We start from the raw sequence: 12,500 nt of genomic DNA on the forward strand, positions 1-12,500 counted from the left end.
GACGATGTCGGACTGTGTGGTGGGAGGGTGGGTGAGCGAGGGCTGAAGGCAAACGTTCGGCGTGAAAACATGTCAACGTTTTTTCATTTTGAGTTGATGACGAAAGAGTGACCTACGATTCTCGAATTGATTACTTCCGTCAATCAGGAAGATGAAGTAGATGGAGACGAACGCGTATGGAGGTAGAAACGCCAAGCCTGGAAGCAGGGAGGTGGAGGGTGAGGGTGAGGGAGGGAGGTGTCTTTTAACTCCTCAGCCACCACCCATTCCATTTCTAAAAAAAAAAAAAAAATAAAAAAAAAAAACAGGAGCGTATTAGGAAACTACTGGTTACTCCAGTAATATTCTTTGCGAAATGTAACCATGAACATGAAAAAAAAATTGTAAACTCACATTTGAGAATGATAAAGTCTTCAAGCGCCGCACTCTACAGACTCTAATCAGACCAACAAGAAAACATTTAGCTCAGCCGAGTGGGTCATCAACCTAGCAAGACCTTTTACTACAGTGACATAATCTACAGATTTAAATCTGTGTGCGCTAGTGGGGTCATCTGAAACGTGCTGGTTCGAATCCCGCACCCTCCTTTGATTCCTATCAGTGACTGTTACTTGCACCAAAAGTCCTTAAAGCGCATAGTGTGGCAAAGGTGACGGTTTCGGACGTAGATACTCAGCGCCTCCTGGCGTAGACTCCTTGCCACCTTTCTAGATAGTTTTGTTCTCCCGTGGTGGTGGTGGGGTTCGAGAGTATATATATATATATATATATATATATATATATATATATATATATATATATAATATATATATGTGTGTATATATATATATATGTGTATATATATGTATATATATATATATATATATATATATATATATATAGTGTATTCACACACAATGTTATGCATGTATATATATTCTCTTGTACGTATATTCTACACAATATGCATGTTTATATAAAGACTACATACATACAATTATATACGTACAAGTATGCTTAAATATATACATATATAAACACATACATAGGATCCTTACACCTCCATACATAATTTTCTCTCAATAGAATTCCTAACACCTTCCAAGGGAGTTCTTTCTACCCTTTAGTACACCTTTTCAAAATCCATGAAATTCACAGTCTTCGTTCCCTTTCTTTATATAATCTTTAATGTTTTGATATATACCCTTGGGTTATGCTCTTTCATTCAAACTAACATTTTCTACTATATGAATTAAGTTATTCTACTTGTTTTTCAATATGTTTTGCTTATCTAAGGCAATATTTTTTCTATGCAAAGTATTTGTTTCCAGCAAAGTGAGATGGCTAGTTTCCATCATACACACATCCCTTTTGCTACTTTCTGAAATAACGCATTTGCCTAATTGTGGGTTCGAATTCCGCATTTCTCTCCGATTCCTAGCAGTGAGTACTTGTTGCCTCAACATTCTTAAAGCGCACAGGGCGAAGGTGACGGCTTCGGCCACAGCTAATCACCTCCTGGTGTATGCTCTTCATCATCTTCCTCTTCTTGTAGCGATACTTCCGGTACATCCTTGGAGCACCCCTCTCATGTGACACGCCTTCTTCTTCTTCTCCTCCTCCTTCTTCTTCTTCTTTTCTTCTTCTTCTTCTAACAGTCGTGAGAATTCTCAATTAATTCATACATTATGTGTTCTCCTTTCTTTGAGTTTTTTTTCTTCGTTTTACATTAGTCATTTCGATCTTGACGTCTCCTTCTTTCTTACATTTCCTCCTCTTTCCTCTCCATTGGATGTGCTTTTGGCCATTTTTACATTCTTGAATAAACTCTCACTTTTACAAAATGACTTTTCTTTTCTCTAAATACGGTCTCCATTTTAACTTCATTGTCTCGTTTCTGCTTAAACAAAACACCCAACACTGGCGTCATGAAAGAGAAGAGGTAGAGAGAAAGAGGGGGGAAGGAAGAGAGATAGATAGATAGATAGATGGATGGAGATATACATATATATATATATATATATATATATATATATATATATATACATATATATATATTATATATATATATATATATATATATATATATATATATATATATATATAAACAGAAAAAGAGACAGAGAGAGCGAGAGAGAGATAGGGATAGATAGATAGATAGAGTGAGTGGGGGGGACAGGGGAGTATGTACGAGTATGTATATGTATCTACCTCATTGTATTTACCTAATTTTAGTATACAGGAAAGGAGCAGCGCCGGTGGGGATCCTGTCTCTTACTCTTAAAGGGTGTGGGATTCACCAAGGTCTTGGATCACGTGTTGGACTCGAGATTGACAGCTATTTCCATCCCGGAAGAGAGCTCAGAGCTCATATATGACCGTTCTGGGTAATGCTCTGGCCTTACACGCACACATAGTGTACACCCAACTCCCCGCCCACGTGAGCTGGAGTAATGAGTCGCAGCGTGTGTGTGTGTGTGCGCGCGCGTGTGGGCGCGTATGTGTATGAATGAATGAATGTATATATGTATGTATCATGTATGTATTGTATGTATGTATGTGCGTATACACACACACACACATATATATATATATATATATATATATATATATATATATATTCGTGTGTGTGTGTGTGTGTGTGTGTGTGTGTGTGTGTGTGTGTGTGTGTGTGTGTGTGTGTGTGTGTATGTATATGTGTGTAAGTGTGTATGTATTTGTGTGTGCTCTTCAGGAAAAAAAATCCTTTGAGGAGGACCAGCTGGACCATGAGCATCTGGAGGGTGACCAGGTCCCGAGAGGAGGAGGAGTAGGAGGAGGAAGAAGAGGAGGAAGAGGAGGCGCACGTCGAGTGGTTGAGGGGCACCTGGAGCCCTTAAGGGCCGGATGAGAGGCAGGTGAATTGTTGTTTATTCAACAAGACTGGGAAATACGGCGCCGGGACAAAGACAAAAGGAAATTTAAAAGAATTTTGATGATCACATTTCTGTACTGATATGTATGCAGTATGCATTGAGAATGATTAATTAAAAAGTTAGTAGAAGCATAAATGCATGTAGAGATAAATAAAATTGTAAGTTATAACACAAAGTTAAGCCTATTGTTCGTTAAATTAAGAAATAAATCTTGAAAGAGTTTGTAGTCAAAAGCAGCTTAGTTTTGTTATGATTTTTTTTTTTCATATTCTTTTCGGCCCATGTAAAGGTGTTTCAACCCAAGTTCCTATCACTATAACGAATTGATGAATATTCTGTTATCCTGCCGCTATTTTACCAAGAAACTGAACTTTTACTATGCGGTTACCCGAATCTGACCCACATTTTACCCAAACTACACAAATACATCTTAAAGCATTGTGTATTTAATACATGTCTAGACACAATAGCTCCCTTTCAATAATTAAACCACAGAAGAACAATGAAAGACATTTACATACTTCTGACGTATCATGATTCAGGGTCGTGTGTTCTCAGTAATAGGTGCTGGCAACCATGCATTTAGGAAAACAAGTCCTTGGACAAAGCTCACATATATCGCGTTCAACTGTGTTTATCTTAAACATTTTTGAAACAATGTGAGTAAATAAGAGTCTTGGTTTCAAATTCAAAGAAATTCCTTTGTTCTCTCTTTCACAACACGAGTGCAACGTCGACATTGTTGCCAGATGCCACCACTGTACATTTCACAACAGATATTTTTCTAACCATCACTTTCTCCCACTCACCCCATCCCCTCTCTCTTACGGTGTTTTCTAGGTACAAATTATCCGCCTCCTTATTAATTCATTTATCTAGTTAATTGCTTATTTATTCACATATTTATTCATTTATCTCTTTATTGATTATTTCTCTATTTTTCCTTTATTTATCTACATATTCATTTACTTATTTATGAATCTATCTGTTTTTCTATTACCAACATTTATAATCCTCCACCTCTCATTTGTATTCACTTTCCTCTTGTGTGTGTGTGTGTGTGTGTGTGTGTGTGTGTGTGTGTGTGTGTGTGTGTGTGTGTGTGTGTGTGTGTGTGTGTGTGTGTGTGTGTGTGTGTGTGTGTGAGAGAGAGAGAGAGAGAGAGAGAGAGAGAGAGAGAGAGAGAGAGAGAGAGAGAGAGAGAGAGAGAGAGAGAGAGAGAGAGAGACAGAGAGACAGAGAGACAGACAGACAAAGAGGGAGAGAGACAAAGAGACAGACAGACAGACAGACAGAGAGAGAGAGAAGAAGTGAGAGAGAAAGACAGGAAGAGAGAGGTTGTTGAAGCCTTTCAGGCTAAAGTCAGCACCTTCACCTGCATAAAATGGTCTTTAGTTGAACCAAAATCTATAAAATACTATACCGGACACCCTTACCTCACCCAGGGTATATCAATATATCTTTAGTTATAAAGTATACGAAAAAATCATGTATGTAGCAGTTTTATTGAAATAAATGTGGTTTTTGGTAAATAAAGATTGTCTCAATGCAAACACTTACGTAATTTGGATATATCAAAGGTTAACGTGTCTACAATTGTGCCTTCCTGTGTTGAAGTGGTTAGAATAATCAGAGCTTTCTCATCTGGCACGTGGCAATGACGACGACGACGACGATGACGACGACGATGACGACGACAACGACGATGACAATGACGATGACGATGACAATGACGACGACGACGACAATGACGACGATGACGACGACGATGACGACGACAATGACGACGACGACAATGACGATGACGACGACGACAATGACGACGACGACAATGACGATGACGACGACGACAATGACGACGACGACAATGACGACGACGACGACGACGACGACGACGACGATGACAACGATTTTTCTGGTCTCATTTCTAATCGCCTTGACTCTCGAAATCTCATCTGTCCTCTATATTTCGACTTGGCGATTTGACGTTTCATTAATTTAGGCGCGTTTCTAGAATACTTATACATTAACTCTCAGACTCCTTTTTGTCGTTTAGTATTCGCTTTTGACAGTTTAATATATTTTTCTGTTTTACTTTTCTATTTTTTATTTTTTCTAATTTTGCTACAGCTAGAACCTTCCTCTTACTCTAAGAGGTTGGATAGCTTTGACAAATGGCGATCACTGGTAGCCATTTAGGATTATTTTGGGATCTTTATATACAATTAAGTATAATACTATGAGAAAGTATCTTAAAGCAGTACTGAGAATTTTTTTCTTTCTTAAGACTCAAATGAAAAGATGATTTTTGTATGAATACCTCTTGTAATTATGAACAGCTTCAGACACAACAGAAAAATCGGAGATTTTTGGTCGTCACGATTTGACCACTGATTTTTTTTTGTTGGGTGTGAAGCTCATTCACAGATAAAAAAAAAGTAAAACTTAAAAAAAAAAAACCACTTAGTTAACTTTAATCTAGCTACGACCTTGTGGTTTGCGAAACTGATCTAGTTTGTGAATTTCGTGGGAATGCGTGGGCAACGAGCCAATTTTTTCATTCCTCTATCTGCAATTTTATTTGCTTCACTTAATGTTTATATTTGGATCTTAGGCTTATTATGGCTGTCGCCAAGCGATTTTATTAAGCTGAAAAATATTACACACACCAATGGGTTTAGTATACTAAAGAAATCATACATACATACATACATATACCAAGGCTCCTTACAAGGGAGGTAGCCAAAAAGGAAAAGGCATAAAATCATTCCCACTCATTCCATTCCTGAATACACTCCACACCCCTCCACCCTCCCTTTTATCTTAGCACCTTCTGGATGACGGGTCATCCCTGCACCTTGTCCACTGCCCTGGGTCAGAAGCAGTGTCGCAAGACACAGCACATTCACAGCAAGGCCGCTTCATTAAATCATCTGTCTCATCATCATCACCATACTCATCACCATCATATCGTCATATCAGATCCTCATTTATAGAATCATTACCATCGCCGTTACCAATATTGTTCTTATTATTATTTCCATATGATTTCTTTAATGAAGGCCGCTTCATTAAAGAAATCATATGGAAATGATAATAAGAGAAATAGTGGTAACGGCGATGGTAATGATGATATAAATGATTATCTGATATGACGATATAATGGTGATGAGTATGGTGATGATGATGATGATGATATTGATGATGATGATAGTAACAAGAAGAAGAAGAAGAAGAAGAACAACAACAACAACAACGACGACGACGACAATAATGATGACGATGATGATGATGATGGCGATGATGATGATGTCAACGATGATGATAAAAGTACAAAGGCTTCTTTTATCAGGTAAGAATTAAATCCCATATAGTGGATGGACTCATTTCACACTTGCTAATTGGTTTAAGCAAATCCCGCTAAAATTTGGGGAAAAAAAAGGAAAGAGGGAAGACAAAACGGGAAAGAGGCAGAAGAGGAAGAGAAGGAGGATAGGGGGTGAAGGAAGTTGAGCAAGGGAAGAGGGGAAGAACGAATAAGAGGAAGAAGAAGAACGAGAGGAAGAGGAAGAAGAGGAGGAGGAAGAAGAGGAAGAGGAAGCAGAGGAGGAGGAAGGAGAAGAGAGTAAATACGTGAGAGAGGGGAAAATAAAAAAGGAGGAAAAAGAGGAGGAGGAAAAAGAGGAGGAGGAAGAAGAGAAGGAAAATGACACGGAACTGGAGGAGGGGTTGGAGGAGAAAGAAATGAGGATTACTAGAAGAGAGACTAGGAAAAATAAAGAGAGGGAAGAGAGGGTAGAGGAGGGGAGGAGGAGGAGGAGGAGGAGGAGGAGGAGGAGGAGGAAGAGGAGGAGGAGGAAAATGAAGACAATGGAGCAGCAAAATGAGAGGGTGGAAAAGGAAAGGGAGAAAAAGAAAGGACAGCGAGGGATAGAAGCATTATAAGGAGGAAGGGTTGGAGAAAGAAGTGGAAATGAAAAAAAAGAAGAGGAGGAAGGGTTGAGGAGAAAAAAGAAGAGGGATTGAAAGGGGAAAAAATGAAGAGGAGGAAGATAGGTTGAGTGAGAACAAAGAAGAGGAAACGGAAGAGAAAATAGAAGAGGAGAGGGAAGATGTTGGGGAGAGGACAAAGGAGGGAGAGGAAGAAAGTGTAAGAGGGATGGAGGAAGTGGGGAAAGAGGAGGAGGAGGAGGAGGAGGAGGAGGAAGAGGAGGAGGAAGAGGAGGAGGAAGAGGATGAAGAGGAGGAGGAGGAGGAGGAGGAGGAGGAGGAGAAGGAGGAGGAAAGCTGTTTTGTGCAGAGATTCAGTTTTATATAAGAAGCCATTTAGCAATTAGAGGGAATCTGGAAATGAAATGAGGAGGGTATGGGAAGGCTAACCACATATATGGAAGGGACTGTAAAGAAGAATATTGCAATGCAAGTAATCACAGTGTTAAAGGGATTGAAGATGAAGACCGAGCTCAAAGAACTTAATAGTTGTGTGATTAAAAATCGGCCGATTAAAAAGTTGGCTTTATGGCATCAAGCAATTAGGTTTCTTTGTTTACTTTGTTGCATTACCGGGGAAGTAGAGCAGTTGGTGATAGCTTACTTCATAGTAATATTACCCTATTACCCTATTATTACTCATATGACTACGTCATATAAAAGGGGAGGAGCTTAGGGAAACCACGCCTGGACCTACGTCATAAAAAAAAAAGGGTAGGGGCTTAGACACGCCTCTACGTCATAAAAAAGGGGGAGGAGCTTAGAAATCAGCAAATAGGGAGCCACGTTTGGCTCTACGTCATATAAAAAAGGAGGAGCTCAGGGAAGGCACGCCTGGTTCTGCATCATACAAAAAGGGAGGGGCTTAGATTTCAGCAAATGGGAGTCCACGTTTGATTGTACGTCATATAAAATGGGGAGGGGGCTTAGGGACTGGCATCAGAGAAGCTCCGCCCTTGTTTCTTGATATGTCCGCTAATTTGCTACTCTCTCAGCAAATATTTTTCATTGAACTTGAACATCTAATTATATAATTATCCTTTATTTTCATCTTTATAATTCCCCCTAAAGGCATTAGGTAAGGTTGCAATGTCTATTGTTCTTAGGCTGACAGAAATATGTTTAATCCTAGAATTTTAAACTTAGTTTTGTGTTTTTTTTTATCTTATGTAATGCTTCTGAAATTCTTGGTTCAAGATAACTGGTTCTGACGTATTTCTGGTCTTCATGAAGTTTGTTTCAGATACAATGGCCGCTGAAACACGAAATTCTTACCAGGCAGGGGCGCCCACAGACTTTCTTGAGGTGGACGCACAAGGTATAAAGGGCTATAGGGAGACAACCACAATGTCACATTTTTCGTTTGCGTTTTCTTCTGTTTATAATTTATATACTACATAGATCCACATGTATTCTAGTGCATACATAATTTTAACACTGATGCTTTACCACGTTTCTAATGTATGTAAAACATCTACATTTTTCATTGAAAGTTGAGGGTTTTTAGAAGGGAAAAATGTTTGAATAGGGGACCTTGTATGCTTGTAATGTCCAAACTGGACGCACGTGCGTCCGGTGCGTCCGCCTGCGGGCGCCCCTGTGACCAGGTCTGTTCAACGGTCGTCCATGGCAAATTCTCCACGATTTACTTTTTATTTTTAATTTTCTATTATTATTTATTTATATGTTAATTTTTTCTTACAATGATGTCTCCAGTATGCTCAGTTTTGCTCTTGGTTTGTGTTTGTATCCGAAAATAAAAAAATATGATGCTATATTTCATATCGTGTCACTGTGTTTATTATTATTATTACTATTTTTGATATTATCGTTTTTATTATTATCATTATTACTATTACTACTATTATATTATAAATTTAATTATTATTATTAATGCTATTATTACTATTATCTTTACTATTATTATTGCTATCATTATTGTTATCAGTAACCTTTGTTATCATTATAATCTTTATCATCATTACCATTATTATCATCATTATCATCATTATCATCATTATCATTATCTATAACCTAGATTTCCACAGCTACCTGTTCAAACTCTCTTATTAAGTAGGTACTATGTTGAATAGATTCACCTGGCGCATGCCACGATAAATAATATACAAAGAGCTCGTGCATTGTATGCAAGTTCAACCTTATTCCCTCAGCTAAATAAAATTGTTTGTAGAATGCCGGAACAAGTACACGAATTCAATAGACACAGCAACAGGGATAATCAATCTATGTGAATAAAAATGTGTATATTAATTACACCTATAATAACCTAGAATGTAATAGATCTAAGTAAATATGTATCTTATTGTATTAATACAATTATATCAACAACAGGACGTTAGCTGGCCGAACGGATTAGAGCGTCGCTACCTGCGGCGGAAGTCGAGTTGACGGCAGTTCAAACCTTCCCACCAGCGAATTGGACCAAGGGCATAGTCCATTAGAGTTTACGCTACAAGATCTCTGTAAGGGGCACAGTCTTAGCCTCCTGACAGGGAGATCACAACGTCAAACCGAATCATTTTCAGCAAATCTCTTCCATTACAAAAAATGAAAAAATAAAATAAATAGATAAATGAATAAATAAATAAATAAATAAATAAAATATAAATAAATGAAAAAAAAATAAATATAAATAAATGCCGTATAAATATATTGTTGTCATGTACTGTAGATTACTTGCGCTTCTATAGAGACATATATTAAACATTTAACAACTTAAATTATATTTGCATAATTCCAATATAGCAAGGGTTAGGTGTTCAACATAGGATGCAAACAAAATAAACTAAACTTAATGAATGACCCCCATATTTCACTCCTAATTACAACAAATGGGTTCATTAAAATTGGGAGTCACAGCGCCCCACTACCTAGTAAGTTTTAATAATATGACAGTTCGGATAGTGAAAAAAATAATAATAATGATAATAAATAATAACAACAACAACAATAATAATAATAATAATAATAATAATAATAATAATAATAATAATAATAATAATAATAATAATAATAATAATAATAATAATAATAATAATAATAATAATAATTATAATAATAATGATGATGATGATGATGATGATGATGATGATGATGATGATGATGATGATGATGATGATGATGATAATGATCAAAAAATCCTTCACAGCAGTGAAATATCACTGGGTGTTTTTAAGCCTTTAAAGTGCTCTGCACAGAAAGCACATTGATGTTCACTAAAAGAAACAATTGATACCTGATAATAAAAAAAATTGGTTCTTGTTTTTATACTTTATGTATTTCTTTATCTTTTGGATGTCTGGACGTTTCTTTACTTCGAGAGAGAGAGAGAGAGAGAGAGAGAGAGAGAGAGAGAGAGAGAGAGAGAGAGAGAGAGAGAGAGAGAGAGAGAGAGAGAGAGAGAGAGAGAGAGAGAAAGAGAGAGAGAGACGTCACTGTCGTTTCCGTGTTTAAGTGGGTTAGGTCACATGTCACTGAATTGTGTTTCCGTGTTGAAGAAGTGAACGGTTTCCGCATTGAACAGATATACGTTTTGTTTCCGTGAACTCATAGTGCCCTTGAATATCTCTGATACAGCACACGTCAGATAATCTTATCTTATTCATCTTCGAGAAAGATCCTCGGAATAGAGTTAAACCTCTTTGGTATGCAGACACAAGGTTAAAGACTTCATCGAGAGGATTATTTAAAGGGATGAGGGAAACTTTTAGTTAACCTCACGCTCTTCATAAGCTTTATTCCGGTTAAAACCACATGTTCAGTCCATGGAGGAAGCCTCACTATATGGAGAACGGGTCACGTACCACAGGTCAGATTGGCTTGGTCGCTCACCTTCATCACCAGTCCTCCCCCCTCCCCCCCCAGTACCCTCTCCTCCCCTCGCCCCAGTATCCTCTCCTCCCCTCCCCCCTCCCTCCCTCTCTCTCTCTCTCTCCTCCCCTCTCCTCCTCCCCCTTTCTCTCGAAGCGACAGTCGAGATGAGCCTCATATGGGCATCACATTTGTCCCGACCTCTGAAGGATCCCATTTCACGTCATTTGTCATTCCAATTGGAAATCCGGACTGACATGAGACCCATACCAAGCTCATCCTCTTAGGGGGGTGAGGGGTTGTATGGGGGGTGCTGAGGTTACGGGTGTAGGGGTGAGGGGGTGCGGGGGGGTTGGGAACGCATAGAGAGTGGAACCACTATGGTACTCTCCATTGGAAGGTGGGGTGTCTTCATCTTCATGGGGAAGGGTTGTGAATGTTAGAGGGTTGGGATGACATGCTGAAAACGTGATGACTGGTGCTGGAAAGAACTGACGTAACCCTTGAACTAAACTAACCTATTCTAACCTTACTTTACCATACTGTCAAAAACCATCATGACACGTAGGGATGTATGGAGAAACACGATGAAGAAAATATTCCTGGAAGAGCATAACGCCAACCGAAGTAGAACTGGAAGGGACCTGGAGGAACCGAGGTGTGTGTGTGTGTGGGGGGGGGGAGCATTCCACTTCCTCCAATTTTTTTTTGCGTGATACGGAGTGGAGGATGCATGGCGCAGACCCTCAAGCACACTGGAAATTTAGCCATTAAGAATTCTTTTAGATGGTAAGGGAGCCATCAGACTATGGGAAATTGTTTCGGGAAGATGGAGGCAAACGAGGAACTCCTCACAAAGTGGAGGTCGAGGGAGGCAGGTTGCCATGGGGGAAAGAAAAGGAGGCTATTATACTTGGCTGAGGCGGTCTTTACCCTTTTGATACGTACATACGCACACGCACACACACACACACACTTACACACGCATACGTACACACACATACGTACACCAACACAAAACACGCACAGACAAAGCTCATTCTATCCCTCCTCCTTGCTCTCGATCTTCCCTGTTCCTATTCCCATCCTTTCTCTTCCCTGATTTTCTTATCTTTATTGATCTCCCTCTCCTTTATGTCTCTCTCCCTCCCCCCTCCCTCTCTCTCTCTCTTCCTCTCTCTCTCTCTCTTTTCTTCACTTAAGCAAACGGCCTCAGGCCTTGTTTAGTTTTGGGACGAAGACGAACGCTAAAGCAAGGGTAAGCGGCAATGATTTCGTGTGGGTACGGCCTTGAAACACACCACCTCTACAACAACAAGAGTCACAACAACAACAACAACAACCACAACAACAAAAACAGCAACAGGTGATCAACAATATACTAGGTCATTCTAGTGTTGAAACAAATGTCTGCTTATCTAATGAGAGACATGTCGGAACAATGACAACTGAAATTAAAATAAAGATGGAAAAAAATGTGGTATGACAGAATACTATTTGATAAGAGTATCATTAAGTTAAACTGTTGATTAACTGTTGTCATTCACTGCTACGTCATATGACGTAATATATCAGGGAATAACTTTATGACGTCATTTGGTCCACAACGATACACTGGGGTAATCTACGATATCACCCCATATTGTTTCGCTGTTTATCATGTTGACGTTCGTTATACTGAATGAAACATTCTGGAGATAGCTGAAATGAAATATGTCGAGTACATCATCGTAGCAAAAGGGAAATTGAGATAGACACAAGTTAACAGGTACACGTACATACTGA

The 12,500-nt window shown here is 38.8% G+C and overlaps 1 protein-coding gene across 1 annotated transcript in view; it reads right to left on the bottom strand.

Annotated features, from left to right (window-relative positions):
- Window positions 1–12,500, bottom strand: part of LOC143021544 (cyclic nucleotide-gated channel alpha-3-like) — a 451,572-nt gene that overhangs the window by 85,598 nt on the left and 353,474 nt on the right. The window lies entirely within an intron of this gene.

This window comes from Oratosquilla oratoria, chromosome 42, assembly GCF_046742065.1.
Source record: "Oratosquilla oratoria isolate Oo_2021 chromosome 42, ASM4674206v1, whole genome shotgun sequence".
Classification (NCBI taxonomy): domain Eukaryota; kingdom Metazoa; phylum Arthropoda; class Malacostraca; order Stomatopoda; family Squillidae; genus Oratosquilla; species Oratosquilla oratoria.